Below are 24,509 nucleotides of genomic sequence, written 5' to 3' on the forward strand. Positions count from 1 at the left end.
AGCTTTACAAAAGCCCATATGGATATCTCATTAACTAGTTTTTCCTTTTCAGCTTTTTGGTTATAGTCTATTGTTTGCTCACCTGTTATCTAGCTCCTCAACCACAAAGTCAAACAGTTACCAGTAATTATTTAACAAATGCCCAGGAAGAAAGACTTTTTTTGTGCTGACTGAGCTTTGAGTCACATAAAGTAAAGGCAGCCTTGCAAGTAGAGTATTCTAGGGAATTACCAGACAGGTCGAATAAAGACAATTACCTGATAATGAAGAGAATAAAGAAGCTCCAACCTCATTCTGCCCACCTTAGTTGCTGCCATGCTGCTGATTCTCACCAAGACTGTAGACTGTTGGTTTTCAATGCTACCCTGGAATTAGAGAGTCAAGTCAAAAGAGAAGGTAAATTTCCACAAGGATTGTTGGCATTACTAAGACTCCAAAATTTTTCTTGAATAAATTCTCCCCTGGTTGCTCCAAGCATTTGCTTAATTTCCTGAGTTCTGGAAAAATCCAACTTAACAACTTTTGCTAATTTTCCCACTGACTTTATGGAGTAGAGAATTTGCAGAGGCTCTATTTGCCATTTTTGCTGACATCATTCTTGTTAAGGATCAGTTTATATAAATGACATCAGTTTTGCATCAGTTTATATAATACATCAGTTTATATAAGTGACATTTATACTTTGTTTTTTCCTGCACAATCTTTCTCAAGCTTTGGTGTTAGTATTAAATTTGCATTAAAATAGAATTTGGAAATTTCTCCTTTTGGGACAGTTTACCAGGTTTGTAATTATCTGTCCTTTAAAAGTTTTATAGGAGGGGGGGACAAGATGGCGGGGTAATAGGAAGAGGCGCCTTTTCAGCCGTACCCCAAAGTGAGCTGATTACCTACCAAAGAACTCCAATCACCCATGAAATCAGCCTGAGATCAGAATTATACATGTCTGGATCTCTACAGGGGCAGAAGACGCCAGTGGGCAGGTAAAGTGGAATGGGAACAGCGGACTGATATCTGAAGATAAACAAAATGGGGACGGAGCCACCAGTGGCGACTGGTGGGAAAGTAATACCCCAATACGAGCGAGAGTGCCCTGAGTCTGGGGACCAGCATTAACTTGGAGACTGGAAGCACTCCTAAAGAGCAAAGGATCGCCGGGGGAAATTGTGGGAATCGGGGCAGCTAGGGACAGGGGCTTAAGTCCTCAGTCCCAGACAGCCTCCCCAGTGCTGAGGCAGAGAGAGTGCGGCAGAGAAAGCGCTCTTGGTCCCTAAGCCGCCAGCACGCCCGAGAATGGGTGGGTTCTGGCTCCTGTGAGGGGATGGGAGCCACGCCGGTCTGCAGAACACGCGAGCCCAGCCACAAAGCTCGAGATATGAGCGCACGTCCCTCATGCTCCCCTGAGTTACAAAGGCCCAGCCGGTGCTCTTTGACCCGCGCCATTGTTTCAAAACCTAAGCCGCATGCCCGAAACTCTTCCCCTGACAGAGGCGAGCAAAAGCCCAGCCTGGGGCTTAAGGACCAGCGCCCCGTTCTCAGTGCCCCAGAAGAGCGCCCGACCCACAGCTGCCTCTGAAAAGAGGTGCGCGCAAGCCAGGCACTCCCAGCCCAGGCCGGCGGCAAAATCTCAGTGTGCGATTGCTGCTTGGAACCTCTCTGGCGGTCGGGAGCTCCCAGACAGCCGCCACTGCCTTGGCTTTGGGTACGAGCAAAAGAACCTGCACCCCCAGGGTCTGCAACTTGGAACCTGCTCTGCAAGCGGCCAAGGGGGAATTTATTCAGCTTCTGCACCCAGACTGAGGCTTCTCTCTGAGAGGGAGATCAGGGTGCAGATTTATTTCTTCTAATACTACAAAAACAATCAATGGCGGTCAAGGTGAGGGGAAAAAAGTAAACAAGCATAAAAACCGCTTTTTATGCCTGAAAGCCTGAAAAAATACCAGTTTCCCCAGAGCCCACCCCCTTGAGGGGGGCGGGAGGACTCAACTCAGGAAACATCATTGACTGACAACCCACGTGGCAGGCCCCTCCCCCAGAAAACAAACCAAGAAAGAAAAAAAAAAAAAAAGAACTACAAGAGAACAACCACTACTTCATAGGAAAACTTGTATTGTTCACTCGTTTCCGCTATTCCGGTTCATTTTTTTTTTTTTTACACATAGGAAATTTTTTTAACCTATTTACCATCACAGCGAGTTGTACAGTACATCAAATTCCATAATACCTTTCCAACCTGAACTTTTTGATACATACACCTATGTTTTTCTTTTGCATTTTTATTTTTTGAATTCCTTTTTTAAAATTTTAGTTTAGTTTAGACTAGTTTATTCCCTTTTATTTTTATCCTCTAATATTCATATAGAGTTAAACTTCAAAATAATCTCCTTTCCCCAATCAATACTACCCTATAGGTAAACCAATTTTTAAGCCCCTTTATCTTAGGAAAGTTGAGTCCTTTAACAAAGATATCAAGATACATCCAGGAAGAATCAAAACAACCTTCCTCGCACACACTGAGAATTTATAAGAACTCTCCCATCTTCTTCCACCAGTGTTTCTGTGTTTTTTGTGTTTGTCCTGATAGCATATAAATTTTACACTTGTGGTTCTTTTTGACGAGGTTCTTTCTTTACTTGCATATATATATATATATATATTTTTTCTCTTGCCATATACTTGTATCAGACTTTTTATCACTTTTTGTTTGTCTACTTCATAAATCTTACCTTGGGGCCCATCTGGGATGAACCTTCTTTTTCATCTTCCCTTTCTGTCCTGTCTCTCTCTCTCTCTCTTTCTTTCTTTTTCTTCTTTTCTTTTTTTTTTCTTTTTCTTTTTCTTTGTCTCTTTTTTTGTCTCTCGTTTGGGTGGGGAATCCTGGTTGCTCAGAAGAGTTCCAGGGTGCACCTTGACTGCACTAGAGTTGATACATCCAGTTACATCTGTTCAGTCATCTCCCACTAAAATGACTAGGAGGAGGAATGCCCAACAGAAGAAAAATACAGAGGATGGACCTTCTGCAACAGAGCTAATGGCTATAAACATAGACAATATGTCGGAAAGAGAATTCAGGCTAACAATTATCCAGGCAATAGCTAGGTTGGAGAAAGCCATGGATGACCAAACAGAATTGATTGGGGCCGAACTGAAAGACACCAGATAGGATGTTCACAATGTTAGGGCGGAGCTTAAAGCTACCAGGGAGGAGGTTCACAATGTACTCAATGAGTTCCAATTAATCTAAACTCTCTCATAGCTAGGGTAACTGAGACAGAAGATAGAATTAGTGATCTGGAAGACAAACAGATAGAGAGAAAGAATCAGGAGGAAGCCTGGAACAAACAGCTTAGAAACCATGAAAACAGAATCAGGGAAATAAATGATGCCATGAAGCGTTCCAACGTCAGAATTATTGGAATCCCTGAAAAGGAGGAGAAAGAAAGAAGTCTAGAAGATATAATGGAACAAGTCCTTCATGAAAATTTTCCCAATATCGTGAATGGAACCAGCGTTCATGTACTAGAGGCTGAATGGTCTCCACCCAAGATTATACACTCCAAAAAAAACATCACGACACCTGGTAGTCAAATTGAGGAATTATAATTGTAGGTATAATCTCTTGAAAGCCTCCAGGGCAAAGAGGCTCCTTACTTACAGAGGGAAGCCCATCAGAATAACATCAGACCTGTCCACAGAGACCTGGCAAGCCAGAAGAGGCTGGCAAGATATATTCAGGGCACTAAATGAGAAGAACATGCAGCCAAGAATACTTTATCCAGCAAGACTGACATTCAAAATGGATGGAGAGATAAGAGTTTTCAAGACCGGCAAGGCTTAAAAGACTATGCAACCACCAAGCCGACACTGCAGGAAATATTAAGGGGGTTTGTATAAAAGAGGAAAAATCCCAAGAATAGCATTGAACAGAAATATAGAGACAGTCTACAGAAAGAAAGACTTCAAAGGTAACTCGATGTCAATAAAAACGTATCTATCAATAATCTCTCTCAACGTGAATGGCCTAATGCACCCATAAAATGGAACAGGGTTGCAGATTGGATAAAACGACAGGAACCATCCATATGTTGTCTACAAGAGACCCATTTTGAACCTAAAGATACACGAAGACTGAAAGTGAAGGGGTGGAGAAGCATCTTTCATGCCAATGGGACTCAAAAGAAGGCTGGGGTAGCGATTCTCATATCAGATAAATTAGACTTCAAACTAAAGACTGTAGTCAGAGATACAGAAGGATACTACATAATCCTTAAAGGGACTATCCACCAAGATGATCTAACAATTGTAAATATCTATGCTCCCAATATGGGAGCAGCCAATTACTTAAGAAAACTGTTAATCAAGATAAAGAGTCATATTGATATGAATATACTAATTGTAGGAGATCTTAAGACGCCTCTTTCAGAATTAGACAGATCATCGAAGCAGAAAATCAATAAAGAAACAAGAGCATTGAATGACACATTGGACCAGATGGACCTCATAGATATATACAGAACATTCCACCCTAAAACAGCAGAATACTCATTCTTCTCAAGTGCACACGGAACCTTCTCCAGAATAGACCACATACTGGGTCACAAATCAGGACTCAACCAATACCAAAAGACTGAGATTATTCCCTGCATATTCTCAGATCACAATGCTTTGAAACTGGAGCTCAATCACAAGGAACAGTTCTGAAGGAACTCAAACACCTGGAAGCTAAAGACCACCTTGCTTAAGAATGCTTGGATCAACCAGGAGATCAAAGAAGAACTGAAACAATTCATGGAAACCAATGAGAATGAAGACACGTCGGTCCAAAACCTATGGGATACAACAAAGGCGGTCCTAAGGGGAAAATACATAGCCATCCAAGCCTCCCTCAAAAAAATTGAAAAATCCAGAACACACCAGCTGTCTCTACACCTTAAAGAACTGGAGAATCAACAACAAATCAAACCAACTCCACACATAAGAAGGGAAATCATCAAGATTAGAGCTCAGATCTATGAGGTAGAAACCAGAGATACAGTAGAACGTATCAATGAAACTAGAAGCTGGTTTTTGGAAAGAATCAATAAGATCGATAAGCCACTGGCCACACTAATCCAAAAGAAAAGAGAGAAAGCCCAAATTCATAAAATTATGAATGAAAAGGGAGAGATCACAACGAACACCAAGGAAGTAGAAACAATCATCAGAAATTATTATCAACAGTTATATGCCAATAAGCTTAGAAACCTAGATGAAATGAATGCATTCCTGGAGAAATATAAACTACCAACATTGAGCCAGGAAGAAATCTGCAACTTGAATAGACCGATATCTAATAACGAGATTGAATCAGTGATCAAAAACCTCCCAAAAAACAAGAGCCCAGGACCTGACGGATTCCCTAGGGAATTCTACCAAACCTTCCCAGAAGAAATAACACCTATTCTCCTGAAGCTGTTTCAGAAAATTAAAGCAGAAGGAAAACTTCCAGACTCTTTTTATGAAGCCAGCATTACCCTGATCATCAAACCAGGCAAGGACGTACCTAAAAGGAGAATTTTAGACCAATATCACTGATGAATATGGATACTAAGATTCTCAACAAGATTCTAGCCAACAGGATCCAACAGCACATTAAAAAGATTATCCACCATGATCAGGTGGGATTCATCCCTGGGCTACAAGGATGGTTCAACATTCGCAAATCAATCAATGTGACACAACAAATTAATATGAGAAGAGAGAAGAACCACATGGTCCTCTCAATGGATGCAGAAAAAGCATTTGACAAAATCCAACATCCGTTCCTGATTAAAACGCTTCAAAGTATAGGGATAGAGGGAACATTCCTGAACCTTATCAAATCTATCCATGAAAGACCCACAGCAAATATCATCCTCAATGGGAAAAAGCTTGCAGCCTTCCCATTGAAATCAGGAACAAGACAAGGATGCCCACTTTCACCACTCTTGTTCAACATAGTATTAGAAGTCCTAGCAACAGCAATCAGACAACAGAGAGAAATAAAAGGTATCCAAATTGCTAATGAAGAAGTCAAACTCTCTCTCTTCGCAGATGACATGATTCTTTATATAGAAAACCCAAAAGACTCCACCCCCAAACTACTAGAACTCATACAGCAATTCAGCAACGTGGCAGGATACAAAGTCAATGTGCAGAAATCAGTGAATACACTAAGAATGTATTCTTATACATTATACACTAACAATGAAAATACAGAAAGGGAAATTAGAGAATCGATTCCATTTACTATAGCACCAAGAACCATAAGATACCTGGGAATAAACCTAACCAAAGAGGTAAAGGAACTGTACTTGAGGAACTATAGAACACTCATGAAAGAAATTGAAGAAGACACAAATAGATGGAAGATTATTCCATGTTCTTGGATCGGAAGAATAAACATTGTTAAAATGTCTATACTGCCTAGAGCAATCTATACTTTTAATGCCATTCCAATCAAAATTCCACCGGCATTCTTCAAAGAGCTGGAGCAAATAATCCTAAAATTTGCATGGAATCAGAAGAGACCCCGAATCGCTAAGGAAATGTTGACAAACAACAATAAAGCTGGTGGAATCACGTTACCTGATTTCAAGCTTTATTACAAAGCTGTGATTACCAAGACAGCATGGTACTGGCATAAAAACAGACACATAGACCAGTGGAATGGAGTAGAGAGCCCAGATATGGACCCTCTACTCTATGGTCAATTAATCTTCGACAAAACAGGAAAAAATATCCAGTGGAAAAAAGACAGTCTCTTCAATAAATGGTGCTGGGAAAACTGGACAGCTATATGTAGAAGAATGAAACTCGACCATTCTCTTACACCGTACACAAAGATCAACTCAAAATGGATAAAAGACCTCAACGTGAGACAGGAATCCATCAGAATCCTAGAGGAGAACACAGGCAGCAATCTCTTCGATATCAGCCACAGCAACTTCTTTCAAGATACGTCTCCAAAGGCAAAGGAAACAAAAGCGAAAATAAACTTTTGGGACTTCATCAAAATCAAAAGCTTCTGCACAGCAAAGGAAACAGTCAAAAAAACAAAGAGGCAACCCACGGAATGGGAGAAGATATTTGCAAATGACAGTACAGACAAAAGGTTGATCTCCAGGATCTATAATGAACTCCTCAAACTCAACAAACACAAAACAGATAATCATATCAAAAAATGGGCAGAAGATATGAACAGACACTTCTCCAATCAAGACATACAAATGGCTATCAGAAACATGAAAAAATGTTCATCATCATTAGCCCTCAGGGAGATTCAAATTAAAACCACATTGAGATATCACCTTACACCAGTTAGAATGGCCAAAATTAACAAAACAGGAAACAACATGTGTTGGAGAGGATGTGGAGAAAGGGGAACCCTCTTACACTGTTGGTGGGAATGCAAGTTGGTGAAGCCTCTTTGAAGAACAGTGTGGAGAGTCCTCAAGAAATTAATAATAGAGCTTCTCTATGACCCTGCAATTTCACTCCTGGGTATTTACCCCAAGATACAGATGTCGTGAAAAGAAGGGCCATCTGTACCCCAAGGTTTATAGCAGCAATGTCCACGGTCACCCAACTATGGAAAGAACTAAGATGCCCTTCAACGGATGAATGGATAAGGAAGATGTGGTCCATATACACTATGGAGTATTATGCCTCCATCAGAAAGGATGAATACCCCACTTTTGTAGCAACATGGACAGGACTGGAAGAGATTATGCTGAGTGAAATAAGTCAAGCAGAGAGAGTCAATTATCATATGGTTTCACTTATTTGTGGAGCATAACAAATAGCATGGAGGACAAGGGGCATTAGAGAGGAGAAGGGAATTTGGGTAAATTGGAAGGGGAGGTGAACCATGAGAGACTATGGACTCTGAAATACAATCTGAGGGGTTTGAAGTTGCAGGGGGGTGGGAGGTTGGGGTACCAGGTGGTGGGTATTATAGAGGGCTCGGCTTGCATGGAGCACTGGGTGTGGTGAAAAAATAATGAATAATGTTTTTCTGAAAATAAATAAATTGGAAAAAAATGCACAGAAAAAAAAAGTTTTATAGACTACTCAGTGAAACCATTAGAAATTAATTGCAATTTGAAGGGATAGCACTCTATGTTTTTCATTTACTTTATATAAATGTGTATGTTCAAATTTCCTTCTTTCTGAAGATAACTTGGAAAATTATATTTTCCTACATTATTAGATATTTCATTCAGATTTTCAAATTTAATACTGTATAGGTTACACAAGAACTGTCTCTTATTCTTTTAATTAACTCTGATTATTTCCATTAATGGAAACAATTATGTTAGACTCCAGGAAATGATTAACTCTGGTTATTTCTCCTTTAATATTTTACTTTTATTAGTGATTTTACCTATTTTAGTTTTTTTTTAAAGATTTATTTATTTGAGAGAGAGAGAGAGAAAGTATGCGTGTGCTAGTGAGGAGAGAGGCAGAAGGAGAGAATTTTCAAGCAAACTCCCTGCTGAGCACAGAACACATGTCTGGGCTGATCTCAGAACCCTGAAATGACCTGAGCTGAAATCAAGACTCAGATGCTTAACAGGCTGAGCCACCTAGATGCTCCTTCCCTTTTCAATTTTTAATTAGATTAGGTGGAGATATTTCTCCGTGTTGTTAATTAAGTATAGTTGACACACAGTGTTATATGTTTCAGGAGTACAACATAATGATTCAACAAGTTTATACATTATGCTATGCTCACAAGTGTAGCTACCATCTGTTACCATACAACACTATTACAATATCACTGAATGCATTTCTTATGCTTTGCCTTTTATTTCCAGCCTTCTTCATTCCATAACTGGCAGCCTGAAGCTCCATTACCTTTTACCCATTTTCTTAACCTCTCTTCCCCCAACAGTCATCAGTTTCTTCTCTGTGGTTATAGGTCTGATTCTGTTTTTTGTTTGTTTTTTCATTTGATTTTTTTAAAGATTTTACTTATGAGTGAAATTATATAGTATTTGTCTTTCTTAGTCTGATTCATTTCATTTATTATATACCATTTAGTTCTATCTATGTTGTCTTAAATAACACAATCTCATCCTTTTTCTTCATTGATTCATCTATCAATGCACACTTGGGTTCCTTCCATATCTTGACTATTGTAAATAATGCTGCAGTAAATGACACTACAGACAAAGGGCTTATATCCAAGATCTATAAAGAACTCCTCAAACTCAACACACACAAAACAGATAATCATGTCAAAAAATGGTCAGAAGACATGCACAGACAATTCTCCAAATAAGACATACAAATGGCTAACAGACATATGAAAAAAAATGTTCATCATCATTAGCTGTTAGGGAGATTCAAATCAAAACCACATTGAGATACCATCTTACACCAGTTAGAAAGGCCAAAATCATCAGAAAGGATGAATACCCAACTTTTGTAGCAACATGGACGGGACTGGAAGAGATTATGCTGAGTGAAATAAGTCAAGCAGAGAGAGTCAATTATCATATGGTTTCACTTATTTGTGGAGCATAACAAATAGCATGGAGGACAAGGGGCATTAGAGAGGAGTATGGAATTTGGGTAAATTGGAAGGGGAGGTGAACCATGAGAGACTATGGACTCTGAAAAACAATCTGAGGGGTTTGAAGTGGCGGGGGGGGTGGGAGGTTGGGGTACCAGGTGGTGGGTATTATAGAGGGCACGGCTTGCATGGAGCACTGGGTGTGGTGAAAAAATAATGAATAATGTTTTTCTGAAAATAAATAAACTGGAAAAAAAAATCATAAAAAAAGAATGAAAAAAAAAAAAAAAGAAAGGCCAAAATCAACAAGACAGTAAACAACATGTGTTAGAGAGGATGTGGAGAAAGGGGAACTGTCTTACGCTGTTGGTGGGAATGCAAGTTGTTGCAGCCACTTTGGAAAACAGTGTGGAGATTCCTTAAGAAATTAAATATAGAGCCTCCCTATGACCCTGCAATTGCACTACTGGGTATTTACTCCAAGGATACAAATGTAGTGAAAAGAAGGGCCATCTGTACCCCAAAGTTCAGAGCAGCAATGGCCACAACAATCAAATGGATAAAGAAGATATGGTCCATACATACAATGGAATATTATGCCTCCATCAGAAAGGATGAATATGCAACTTTTATATCAACGTGGATGGGACTGGAAGTGATTATGCTGAGTGAAATAAGTCAAGCAGAAAAAGAGTCAAATATCATATGGTTTCACTTACCTGTAGAACATAAGGAATAACACGGAGGACATTGGGAGATGAAGAGGAGAAGTAAGATGGGGGAAATTGGAGGGGGAGAAAAACCATGAGAGACTGTGGTCTCTGAGAAACAAACTTGGGGTTTTGGAGGTTCAGGGTGTGGGGGGTTGGGTGAGCCTGGTGGTGGGTATTATGGAGGGCATATATTGCATGGAGCACTTGGTGTGGTGCATAACCAATGAATTTTGGAACACTGAAAAGTAATAAAATAAAATGAAAAAAAGAATGCTGCAGTAAGTATAAAGGTGCGTATATCTTTTTGAATTACTGTTTTATTTTCTTTGAGTAAATACCCAGTAGTGTAATTAGTGGATCATACTGTAAGCTTATATTTAATTTTTTAAGAAACCTCTATTTTGTTTTCCACAGTGGCTGTATCAATTTACATTACCATCAACAGTGTACAAAAATTCCCTTTTGCCATATCCCCACCGATATTTGTTATTTCTTCTTTTTGGTTTTAGTCATCTTGGCAGATATCATGTGATATTTCTTTTTTTTTTTTTTAATTTCAAGTTTGTATTTAAATTCCAGTTGGTTAACATATAGGGTAATATTAGTTTGGGGAGTAGAATTTAGTAATTCATCAATTACATACAATACCTAGGCTCATCACAACTAGTGTCCTCCTTAATGTCCATTACCCATTTAACCCATCCCCCTGCCCACTTCCCCTTCAGCAACCCTCAGTTTGTTCTCTCTAGTTAAAAGTGTCTTATGGTTTGCCTCTCTTTTTTTTCACCCTATGTTTATGTTTCATTTCTTAAGTTCCATATAGGACTGAAATTATATGGCATTTGCCTTTCTCTGACTGACTTATTTTGTTTAACAAAATATAATCTTGCTCCATCCATTATTGTGGTTTTGATTTGCATTTCTGTGATAATTAGTGATATCGAACATCTTTTCACGTATCTGTTGTCCATCTATATGACTTCTTTGGTAAAACGTTCGTTTAGGTCCTCTGCCCATTTTCTAATTGAATTGTATTTATATATTTCAATTGTATAATTGAAATGTATATTTTCTAATTGAATTGTATATATTCTAATTGAATTTTATATATATAATTCAATTAGAAAATGGGCAGAGGACCTAAATGAAAATATATATATGTATATATATATATATATATACACATATATATATATTTCGTGTTGTATAGTTCTTCATATTCTTTAGATTTTAACCCCTTATGATATATATCACTTGCAAACATCTTCTCCTATGCAAAGTGCTTCTTTCTGTTTTGTTCATTTTTTTTCCCACTGTTCGAAGTCTTTTTATTTTTATGTAGTCACAGTGGTTATTTTTGCTTTTGCTTACATTTCTTTCAGAAGCATATCTAGAAAAATGTTGCTGTGGCTGATGTAAGAAAATAAATAAATGCTTGTGCTCTCTTTTTCAGTTTTTATGGTTTCAGGTCTCACATCTAAGTTTTCAATCCACTTTGAGTTTATTTTTGTGTACGGTATTAGAAAATGCTCCAGTTTCATCCTCTTTCATGAAAATGTCCAGTTTTCCCAGTACCATTTATTGAAAAAAATAAAAAAAAAATCTGTCTTTTCTTAGTTGTATATTGTTGCTTCCAATATCACTAGTTAATTGACCCTGTCAGTATGAGTTTATTTCTGGGGTCTTTTCTCTGTTTTACTGATTAATGTGTTGGCTATCATGATCTACTTTTTCCATAATTGGATATGAGAACAACTTGGTCTCTTCTTCAATATCTGCTATAGAAAATACAAAAATGTATGAATTTAACATTGAATTGAAATTCCCAGAGACAATGATCTAGATTTACATGTCTATATTTCTTTGCCTTCAAAATCTAAATTCCTCCAAATTTTACAGTGTAAAAGCTTAATATCAAGAATTAAGTTGGCGAAGGATAATTGCAAATTAGTTTGGTCAAGATGAATTAAATTACTACATGGCTTTGAAAAACTTTATTTCTTTTTATTGTAATCAAATATACATTACATAAAATTTGCTATTTTAACCTTTAAAAAAAGAATTAAGCTGGGTGGTAATTTTAGAAATAGTTCAGTATTTAAGAAAAAGTTTTCTCACTATTTGACAACTTGTTGGAGAGACATTTCAGTTTTATTAATGTTTCTCCTACAACTACGTTTCCTTTGAGTAAAATCATGTTCAGCGTATGGGTGACCAAAGCCAATCCATATTGGATTGAAAAGGTACAGTCAATTAGGCATCATTGTCTTGGTGATATATCCACTTTCAGACTTTGAAAGCAGCAGGCAGAGGTGAAAGATACCCTGGGAATATTTCTAGAATCTCAGATGAGAAGTCTTTCCTTGAATTTGATAGATGTTGTTTATAGATCCCTTGAGGACAAAGTGTCTCTCTCAATTTGACTTAAATGCTTAATCTCTTCTGTGCTGAGAATACTGTCCAAGCTAAACAAATCATGTCATTTTATTTCATTTAAGTACAACTGAACAAAGAATTTTTACTCTAATAGCATTTAAACATTTAAACCAGTCATATACCCATGCAGTAATGTCTCTGTTACCTGAAGGTAATATAATTATGTAATACAATCATGTATAGTATTTGTATTCTCTCAAGATAGAAGGGTGTTGAGTTATGGAAAATAAGTCATGTGAAACATATACAGATTTTTGCTAAATGGCCAATTTTCAGGTACTACAATTCAGAGGAATGGAAGGACATAATAGTTTGATATTTGCAAAATCCCTATTTTCTACTTGTCCATATCCTTTTAAAGTAAGCATATCCATTGACCAGATTCAGAACATAGTAGTGTCAGCTGTATGACTGAATGCATTCTGAATTTTCATCTCCCTTCTGTTTTCATAGATTGCTGAGGATTTGTGGGGAGTAGCTCACTTGATTTTCAGAATAGAAGAACGGTTTATTATCAGTGAGTGGCTGAGTACATAGGAGCTGGAGGTAGGGGTTATGGAGGAAGGAGAGAGGAAAAGTTAGAGTAAGACACACAGTAACGACATGTTTTTTGGGATTGACTGTTGATTTACAGTAACCTAGCTTCTAAATTTGAAAAATGTAATAAGAACACATCATATCAGGTACAAGAATGATGAGAAAATGCATTACATTATTTCAGAGGCACATAGACTTTTGATTTTTTTTTCTTAAAAATGCATCCAAATCCAATAAACTAACCTCTGAATGAATTTCCTTTTATTGTTATTCTGAATTATGAATCCCAACAAAGTACCAAATGATAAATCAGAGAGAACTTCCCTGTTGATGATTACCTGTTGAACAACAAAACTCTTCAAAGGATTGGATTTTTTCTATGCAAACTGTTCATTCTATTTAATAACATCACTGTATAACCAAGATGTAGAGTGATATTTTTCTCATTGAAATGCTAGCATCTTTTTACAGCTAACTGCTAGCTAGTATTTCATAAAATTGTCCCCAGTTATCATATCTCAAGATAAGAAACATTATCTTGGTGGGGGTGGAGAATCAATACCTTGGAATAGAAGCTTGAAAAGTTGAAAAGAAAACTAAAGGGGTTCCTGGGTGGCTCAGTTGCTCAGTGGGTTAAAGCCTCTGCCTTTGGCTCAGGTCATGATCCAAGGTCCTGGGATCCAGCCCTGCATTAGGCTCTCTAGCAGGGAGACTGCTTCTTCTCTGTCTGTCAAGTAAATAAATAAGTTCTTTTGTTGGGTCCATGCTCAAAGGAATAAGACTGATACAAAGGGAAGGTCAAGCAAAGCTTTATTTCACACCAAGCATCGAGAATCAAACCAAATGTTCGGGGCCACCTCTTGCAAAGATGCAACCCCTCTCTGCCTTACAGAATAGCTTTTAAGGGCAAAGGCCATGTGGTTGGGCTTGGCCATTCACAGGTGGCCAATGAGATTGTAACACACAAAGAAAGCTGCACAGTCATGCTAGGTCACACATAAGTGACCAATTGAATTATAATTTATCCTGTAGTAGATATTTGAACTAGCCTATCACTTTGGTCAGAATTGGTGGCCAAAAGGCACCCAAAGGGTAGGGCCCATATTTCTTGGTAACTAGGGAGACAGTATGTGCCCCCACTGATTGAATACCTTCACCTGGCCTGACCCACCCTTGTATTTGTGCTTTGTTACCTGGGACTGGTTTCTGGGACTTGTTTTTAAGTAGGTCCCCTGTGGGGGAAGGGAGGCAGGGATAGTTTAAGTTTTACTGTATAAACAATAAAATCACTGTTTAACTTGATGGAATTGCTCTGGCTAAATAGGCCCTTACACTTAAAAAGTAAAAAAAAAAAAAAAAAGAAGAAGAAGACTAAAATTCAGAATCTTTACCATATTTGGGTCCTATTTTAACTTTCTCCATGTCACCATGAGCAGAGATTGTTCTTCAAAGTTTTAGTAAGTAAATGTCCCTGAAAATACCCAATAAAACAGAGAACATACCTACAAAAGGTTTTCATCCTTGCAATTTATAGAGTTAATCTGAATAATTAGTGATTTGAATGCTGAGTTTTTATTTCCTTTATGTGTTCCTCCTTTGTCATCTATAAAGTGGCAATTATCAAACCACCCTAATTTTAAGTCAGCAGCAGAAATTATCATTAGTAAAATTTTCTGGAACTCACAAACAAAAAGTAAAAGGTTTTATTATGAATACTGCTTGCTGAAGGTAGCAGCTTCCATGTTTTACTGTACTGAGCTGAAGCAATGAAATACCAAAGCAGAAAAGTACCAGAAGTTTCATCATAACAAACAAGGAATTCAAGGTTACAGAGAAGATTAATCTCTACTTGTTCTTGCAAGTTGGGTAATTTTTGATCCCTTGGTTTCCTAAAACTGGTTTCCCAGTTTCCAGTACTGGATAATACTGAAGGAGAAACTAGAATCTCTGTTTTATTTGACATCCTTCTTCCTTAGAACTCACATAAATAGAACTCAGTGTCAAAAAATGCAAAGAAAGCAAATATGAGAAGAAATGTTAAATCTCCAAGAAAGATATGTAGTGTTTCTTTCTGGCTTGGCTTAATGAGGTATTTTTTGGTATAGCTTTTTTTTTTAACTCATTTGGCCTCTGCAGGATTGAAAGATAGGTATGTGCTCAATTTAATCTCAATATATCCTAGGTCATTAAGTCACAAAATGAGGCCTAGGGGGATTATCTTCATAAGAATCACTGGAATGCTGGTTAAAAATAAAAATTCTGGAATAACATCCAAGAACTACTGAAAGAAAATCTCCTAAAATAGGGCTTAGAAACCTTTATGAAGGTGGTAAAGAAAGAAACTGACCTGACTTTGTAAAACAATTCTTGATAAGATAGGAATAGGCTAAACACAGAACAAAAACAAAAACTACAGGGCACCTGGATGGCTCAGTGGGTTAAGGCTCTGCCTTCAGCTCAGGTCAGGATGTCAGGATCCTGGGATCAAGCCCCGCATCAGGCTTTCTGCTCAACAGGGAGCCTGCTTCCCCCTCTCTCTCTGCCTGCCTCTCTGCCTACTTGTGATCTCTCTCTGTATCAAATAAATAAATAAAATATAAAAAAACCCTACTACATCAGTAGACTTTAGTTGGTAAATTTGTTTCTCACAGCTAAACAGGTAACCAATTCTGAAACTACATGTATACTGTTTGAACAAATTAGCAAATATATTATAGATTATTATAGATGGTATGTGTTAGGTTTCACAGTGGTAGAAAAAGTTTGTAAAAAAATAAAATAAAGGAGGAATGTTAGAATAAATCTTGTGGTGTTGGGTTAGAGTTATAGATCTCAATATGAAGTCATGTTTATTTTAACATGTATATATAAATAGATAAAGTAACAAATATGAATGTGTACTTATTTTATTTTTTAAAGATTTTATTTATTTGACAGGGAGAGATCACAAGTAGGTAGAGAGGCAGGCAGAGAGAGAGAGAGGGAAGCAGGCTCCCTGCTGAGCAGAGAGCTTTATGCAGGACTCCATCCCAGGACCCTGAGACCATGACCTGAGCCGAAGGCAGAGGTTTAACCCACAGAGCCACCGAGGCACCCTGAATGTGTATTTATAAGTAGGTTATCATATCTACAAACATTTCCTAGGTCTACATACCTAACAACCAGACATTGATTTCTAAATACTATTCTCCAATAAAAGGAACCAGGGATAGTTGGCAAATGGCTGATTCTAGAGCTGGAGAACAGAAAATATGATGTGCCCTTGCAGCATCTTGTAGTCCAAGAAAATAAAGAAGTATAAATAAATAAGAGAAAAGAATACAGTAGTCAACCTAACTCCCAATGATCAAAGTCAGGATAATTTGAGTAATAAAATAAATACTAATGGATTATGACCCAAAGAATAAAATAAAAAAATCCATGAATCCATTCTAATATACATAGTTGAGTAAATAAATAATGGAAAATGGAATAAATTTTCACTAAAGAACAATTATAATTGATACCTGTAGAAGAAATGAGGACACTAGAATCTCACCTTAGAATACCAAAATAATAATTCCTATAGGCAATATCAATGGATGTATGCTAAAATTATAGTGTAAAACGTTAAAAGAGAATATTTGTATAGTCTCAAAATATCACCTCCAAAATATTAATTATTGTGATATTTTTCTGACACATGTCCACAAATTCTCCAATACTCATCCCTATAGCATGTGGAATTTAATTTTCCCTTTCCTTGAGTGTGCGGATCTAGTGACTCATTTCTAATGAAAATTGTATGGAAAGGGAAAAAATTGTAACTTTGTTATGCAGAAACCTAGCAGACTCCACTTTCACCAAGTAATCACAATTAAGATTACCAGTAGTAGAGGCACCTGGGTGGTTCAATCACGTAGGCATCTGACTCTTGATTTTGGTTCAGATCATGGTCTCAGGATCATGAGATTGAGCTCCACTTTGGGCTCTGTGCCCAGCACAGAGTTTGCTAGAGATTCTCTCTCCCTCTGCCTCTTCCCTCACTTGCTTGTGCTGTCTCTCTTTTTCTATTTCTCTCTCTCTCCAATAAATAAATAAATAAATAAATAAATAAATAAATAAAATCTTAAAAAATACTTAGCAGTAGTAAATTATATTTATATTACTGACCCCTTGATATTATGCGATGAGAATGTAATATCGCCTATTGACTGTACATCACTCAAATCTATAACCTCAGACTAATCATGAGAAAACATCAGACAAAAGTCAAGATCAGTCAACAACAGTAAAGATTATGAAAGACAAGGAAAGACTGAGAAGAATTTGTTACATACTAAAAGATATTTAGGAAACATGACAACTAAATGCAATGTAGTATCATGAGCTGGATCCTGGAATAGCAAAAGGACATTAATATAAAAATCTGGTAAATCTAAATAAATTATATGGTGTAGTTAACAGTATTGTGCTTGTGTTAATTTCTTAATTTTATTAAATGTAACATGATTATGTAAGATGGTAGGACTGGGAAATCTGGGTGAAGAGTATATGAGAACTCTTGTGCCTTAGCTTGGGCTGCCATAACCAAATACTATATACTGAGTGGCTTACACAATGGTCATTTAATTTTTTACAGTTCTGTAAGCTGGAAGTTTGAGATCAAGGTTTGAGACCATGGCTGATTTCTGGTAAGAATTTTCTTCCTGGCTTGTAAATGGCCACTTTCTTACTATGTTTTCACATGGGCTTTCCTTGGTGCATGTGTGTGGGAATGGTGGAACCAAAGTGGGGAGAGAGAGAAAGGTAGCATGATAACTTCAACAGAGGCATTTTGATGATTTTTCCTCATCAGTATATGATAATCTGGTTCACTGCTGTTTATAATAGCCAAATAAGATCCTTAACATTTGATTGTGACCCCTTCTGTTTTCATAAACACTAATCTGTCCACAAGTGTTTTTTATGTATAGTAGTATAGCGGAAACATGACTTTAGTTGTGGAACACATAAGTTGCTAATAAAGAACTGAGAACAGGCATTTATATTAATATATAATAAAATGTTATATGTATACCAATAAATAGATATCAATGAAGCAATGGATTGAAAAAATCTCATTTTGACAGCAGTCCAACTAACTATTCAAGGTCAATAAGTAATGAGAGAAACTGTCAACTATTTAACATTGAAAATAATTTCTAAAGTTTACTCCCACTGTCTTTTCATCTCCTATAAACACACACATACACAAACACATGTAAAAATGCATACTAACAAATTTCAGTGTTTTGCTAGTAATCGGTCTACAATAAATTAAACCTGAATTCATTCTGTTATATGTTTTTGGCAGCTTGGAACTGTATATATTTTAGTGTTTCTCTATTCCCTAAATGCTGATTGCTTGATGGTCTATAAGAGAACTAATTAGATATAAATACCAACCAGCACCCAAATAACAAGGATAATAATGATCATGCAGTGAACAGCTGTGCCATTCAATAAATTGGTTTCTTTTCTAATATTGCAGCAATTCAAACATTTTCTAGCTCCAAAATGTTTTTCCCCTTCATAGGCCAGATTCAATTTAAAAAAAAAAAGAAGTCCTGCATTAGCAGGAGTTTAGATTCTGGCATTTTCTGATCTCTTAACTGAGAGCACAACATATAAGGAGAATGCTTTTGCGATCAGTGCAAGGAGGGAATACAGGATTACAGGTGAATATTGAAAAACAAATAGCTGTTTTTTGTAAAATTGAGCCTTACTTTGTTGTGCTTTTTTATTTTTTCCATATTCTGTTTCAATCTGCTATTGAAAAGGTTTGGGGAAGTGTTTTAATATCACTTTAGATCGACAGATCTAAATTCAATTTAATTCACTACATATTTATTTAATACCTCCTCTGTGCTTGGTGCTATTTTAAGTGCTGGGAAACAAGACATACATGTTTTCCTTCCTTTCCCCAAACACCTAACATTTTAGTTTGGAGGAAGGCCCAAAATTATCTTAATATTATAAAATAAAATAAATAAAAATTGTGATTTCCGTGTAGGGAAAAAAAAGAGGTGAGACACTGTCCTAGGAAATCATGGAGGGCTAAGAAGTTACCTAGATAAATAGTTTAGGAAATCTTCTCTGAGGAAGTGAAATTTAAACTGAGACCTAATTTAAGCTGATGAAAAAGGAACAGCCCATATTTCTACAAATCAGAATGCAAAAAAAAAATAAATCATACTACTTATTTTGTGGTCACATCTCAGTACTATTTTGAAGTTTTGAAAAACAGCTGCCAGCTTCCACTTAAAAAATGATGTTTGAATGCCTTGCCATCTTCCTAAAACTCCATTAAAATGATAGTCAAAAGATTAAAGCTGGAAGTGGGCATAATACTCATAATATTAATAGGACCAAAAGAATAAGAAAGGATACAGCAGGAAACAAACCTTTGAAATGCACAAAGCAGATGAGATTAATAGAAAATAACTTGGTACACCCAGAAAAGATAAATCCTTATAGTGGAGAAAGCTAAGAAGCAACCAGTTTTATATTACTGTGCTCTTGAAAACCTTAGGGAGGGTAGTGCCAAAATCCACTGGAAGATGAATAAGGAGTTAAAAAACAGGAAGATTGGTTTAAAACTTTAATTTGAATTTCCTTGAGGAGTTACAACCTAAGTATCTTTTCTATTTCATGTAGCTGATATATTGCCCTCTCCCTATCCATGGAAAAATAATGACAGTCAATTATCTGGTGAAGATAAAATAAAGGGTCTATGGAAGGGAGAAACTAGTTATAACTAAGGATTGGGTTAACTGTATTAAAAGAGGTGGATTGTGTGAAAGTTCATATATTGAATATGAAAAACCACATAATTTTCCCTCACTGAGATTCCAGAATGCTGACAGCCAAGTTTATACTTTATAGTAAGGAGATTAGAAAATCCAGATATCCTCTAAGGAAATGATTTAGCCAGGTCACACTACCATGAAGCCAGTCAATAAAACTTACCCAACACACAAAACTTCCAACCTGCTTTTCACTGCCCAATAATAAGATATAATGTGTCACTCAGAGTTCACTAGCCATTTGAAAAAATTTTCCAGTGGATAACAAAACAAATAGTCATAACAAAACAACTTGGAGTAAAAAAAAACTATGAATGAAAAATAATACCAAAAAATCCTCAGATATTGGAGAGGTTATTAACTCATGAAACAAGAGCTATTTGCTCTAAATAGGAACATATAGGGACAATAAAGTGTTTTGAAAATTAAAAATAGCTTCTTACACATGAAAACCCAATTAAAGGGCTTAAAAGATAAAGTCTAAGAAATATTCCAGAAAGTAGAGTTAAAAGGCAAAGAGACAGAAAATTAAAAGGACAGTAACAATAGAAGATTTATCCAAGATTCCAGCAATAAGAGTTGAAGAAACAGAGAATATAGAAATCAGATGGAAGAAAATTATCAAAGAAAGAATTCAATAAATCATCCCAGGCCTAAAGAACATGAGTTTCCAGATTGAAAGGGCTCATCAAGTACCTAGCATAGTAGATAAAAATAGGTTCACCAAAATACATCATCATAAAATTTTAGAACTCTAAAAGAGAAAAAAAGTTCTAAAAGATTCATAGAGAAGGAACTTCCCTTACACAAGGGATCATATCACAGAATGGTATAAAACTTCTCAGCAATACTGGAAGCTAGAGGAGAATGAAACAGTGATTTCAAGATTTTGACAGAAAATTAGTTTTAACCTAGAATTCTATGCCTGTGAACTATCAATCAAGATAAGGATAGAACAAAAACTTTTCAGGTATGTAAGTTCTCAAAAACTGTGCCACTCAGGCATCCTTACCCAGAAAGGTACTAGAGGATATATAACTCTAAAACCAGGGTAAATACCAAGAAAGAGGAAGAAAAAAGAGACTCTATCATAGTCACCAAAAAATTCGTTCCAGGGAGGACATTAAGAAGATAAAATTGGGGGCACTCAGTGGGTAAAACCTCTGGGTGGCTCAGTGGGTAAAACCTCTGCCTTCAGCTCAGGTCATGGTCTCAGGGTCCTGAGATCGAGCCCCACATGGGGCTCTCTGCTCAGCAGGGAGCCTGCTTCCCCATCACCCGCCTGCCTCTCTGCTTACTTGTGATTTCTTTGTGTCAAATAAATGAAGTATTTTAAAAGATAATTTTAAAAAAAAGAAGATAAAATTGTGCTTGGAAAAGAAAATGTGTTTGACTATATGAAAGAAGATTTATACAATATGGGAGAGTATGGGTTTAAATTAGTGATAAATACACAGAAGGCTAAGCAATCAAAACCAAAATAATTGTTAACTGAGGGGAGAACCAAAAGTTGAGCAGGAAAGGACAAGTACACACAGATTACTACTACTAACTCAGTACAAGCATTTGCTTTGTCATTTCATGTAAGCACTAGGTAATAAATGAACTAACTATATGAGAGAATGGGACACAGGAAGTGTAGTAGAGGTTGAGAGAAGTAACTAACTCCTCATCATACAGTAAGAAAGAAATAGATAATACAAAAATTTAGTACTAATATTAAAATATAGCAATATAAATACATTATATGACAATATGAAGGTACATACCAAAATGATCAGTTAAAAGAAAGAGATTGTCTCTAGGTAGTGGGAAATACAGGATAAAAGTAGTCAAGGAAGTGCTCTTAATATACCTCATAGGATTAATTGCCTATTTAATTCATGTACCTGTTTAACTTTGATAAAATAAAAACTAAAACAAAAATGTAAATAGCTGCCAAAATAAAGTCTTGCTTACATATGCAGGGTAAGTCTAAATGTATGCAAACATTATAATTCTAATTACTTTAAAATAAAGTTATGATATGATTTATAACTTATTAACCCTTAATTGAGTCAAAATTCTATAGTAATATTTGACTCCACTCTTTACTTGCTGGCCCAACAGCTAGAATGTGATAAACAGTTCAGTTGATGCTCAATAACTGTTAGTTTCCTTTTTCTTATATCATTTTCCATTGGTTCCCCTGATTTGTTGTTGTGTTTGTTTCCTTCATGCGTTTGTTGCAGTTTCTTAATTGTGTGTTAACTATGCTTTAATTCAATTTCATCCCCAACTTTCCCAGCCCTGCACACAAAACAAGTTTGCAGGAAAATACTGTTGGACTGTAATATTTCTAAAGGATTTGTAGACTTCTGTTCATTTGAAGTTTCAGGACCTTAAAACTGATTTATTTCTAGTCCTGAGATTGTTCTTTTTTTTTTCTTTATTTGGATTTAGATGCTAACTGGTTCATATTCAGAGAAAGGTAAAGCTAAATAATGGGATGTGTGGGATCTTAGTGACATTGCTATTAGTTTTCTGAACAAGAAATATGTTGAAATTTGTGCTAAGACATACACTAAAGTTCCAAGTTCTAATACCTATATCTAGGTCTTTTATCTAAGAAATGCAAACTATCACCACTCAAGAAGATTCGCCTGAGATAGTAACCTGCTTCAGGAACAAAGGAGATTGTGGCATAGCCAATAATAGAACTGCAGGATTCATATCATCCGTCCCTTTATCAGCACCAAATGAGTATCTCCAAAAAGATTTTTAATAATGCACTGGTAAACAAAAGAATAAAGGTCATATTTAAAAAGTGCAAGCTGATAAATTTGGTGTTAATAGATTTAGAGGAATTACCAGTCTGTACATCCATTTAAATCAGCTATATTAAATCTCAATGGACAAATTGTACATTTTAATGTACTGCTATTTCAAAAAAATAAATTTTCCCTATTATATAAGTAAAATAGAGAAAGTGTAATATAGAAAAGCAAAGCACAAAATAAAAACAAAAGTCACATGTAATGTATCAATCTAAAAATAGACCTTGTTAACATTTTGCCAAGTTGATACCTATTCTTAGTCTTTATTCTATGTGTGTATGTACATGTGTGTTTGTGTATGTAGACACATTTTTATTTTTCCCAAAATTTAGATCATATACTACTTGTTATATTTTAAATATCTTTAAAAATATTTAATGATATATTAAAAGCATTTCCTATGTCAATAAATCACCTTCTAAATTTTTAAAAGTAGCATATAACACAATCATATATGAATATCCCATCATGTACATACTAAGTCTCCTGTTATATAGGGCATTTTTTCCAGAATTTCCTGATTATAAACTAAGCTGATATGAACATCATTGTGCATACACCTTTGTACATTTCTCTGTTTTGTTTAAAATAAATTTCTAAAATTGGAATTTCTGGGAAAACTCTTCCTACTCTTTGATTTAACAATTTAACTTCTAAGAAAATTAACTAAGGCCCATTTAAAATCTACTTTTTACATGCTATAAAGATTGATTTCAGATAGAGAGAGTCATACTTCCATACAGTCAAATTATAATTATAATTTCAGTGACAGATGACTTCTGTGAAGAAAGTAGGGCTGAAGAGGTGAAGGGCTGCCGCTCCTCCATTTTCTTTGTCCTTCTAGAAATCTCCTCAGACAGATTTTGGAATTCTGTACCTGTCCTCATATCTCTTTTCTTTCTTTTGCTTCCATTTTAGTAGAACATTGTTGTTGTTGTTTTAATTGAAAAACAATTGACAAAGAGCAGTCTACTAGTTTCAAGAGTAGAGAGCAGTATAAAATATCATGTCATCTGCGAAGAGAGAGAGTTTGATTTCTTCATTGCCAATTTGAATGCCTTTTATTTCTTTTTGTTGTCTGATTGCTGTTGCTACGACATCTGGTACTATGTTAAACAACAGTGGCAAGAGTGGGCATCCTTGTTGTGTTCCTGATCTCAAAGGGAAGGCTGTCAGCTTTTCTCCATTGAGAATGAAATTTGATGTTGGTTCCTCATAGATAGATTTTATGCAGTTGAGGAATATTCCCTCTATCCCTATACCTTGAATTATTTAAATCAAGAACAATGCTATATCTTGTCAAATGCTTTATTTGCATCAGCTGAGAGGACCATGTGGTTCTTGTCTCCTCTCTTATTGATTTGTTCTATTACATTGACTTCTGAATGTTAAACTACTCTTGCATCCTATGGATAAATCCCACCTGGTCGTGGTAGATAAACTTTTTAATGTACTGTTGGATCCTATTAGCTAGGATCTTGTTGAGAATCTTGGCATCCATATTCATCAGGGACATTGGTCTGAAATTCTCCTTTTTGTTGCGATCATTGCCTGGTTTTGGGATCATGATAATGCTGGCTTCATAAAAAGAGTCTGGAAGTTCTCCATCTGTTTTGAATTTTAAAACAGCTTCAGGATAATAGGT

Source organism: Neovison vison, chromosome X (genome assembly GCF_020171115.1).
Source record: "Neovison vison isolate M4711 chromosome X, ASM_NN_V1, whole genome shotgun sequence".
Lineage (NCBI taxonomy): Eukaryota > Metazoa > Chordata > Mammalia > Carnivora > Mustelidae > Neogale > Neogale vison.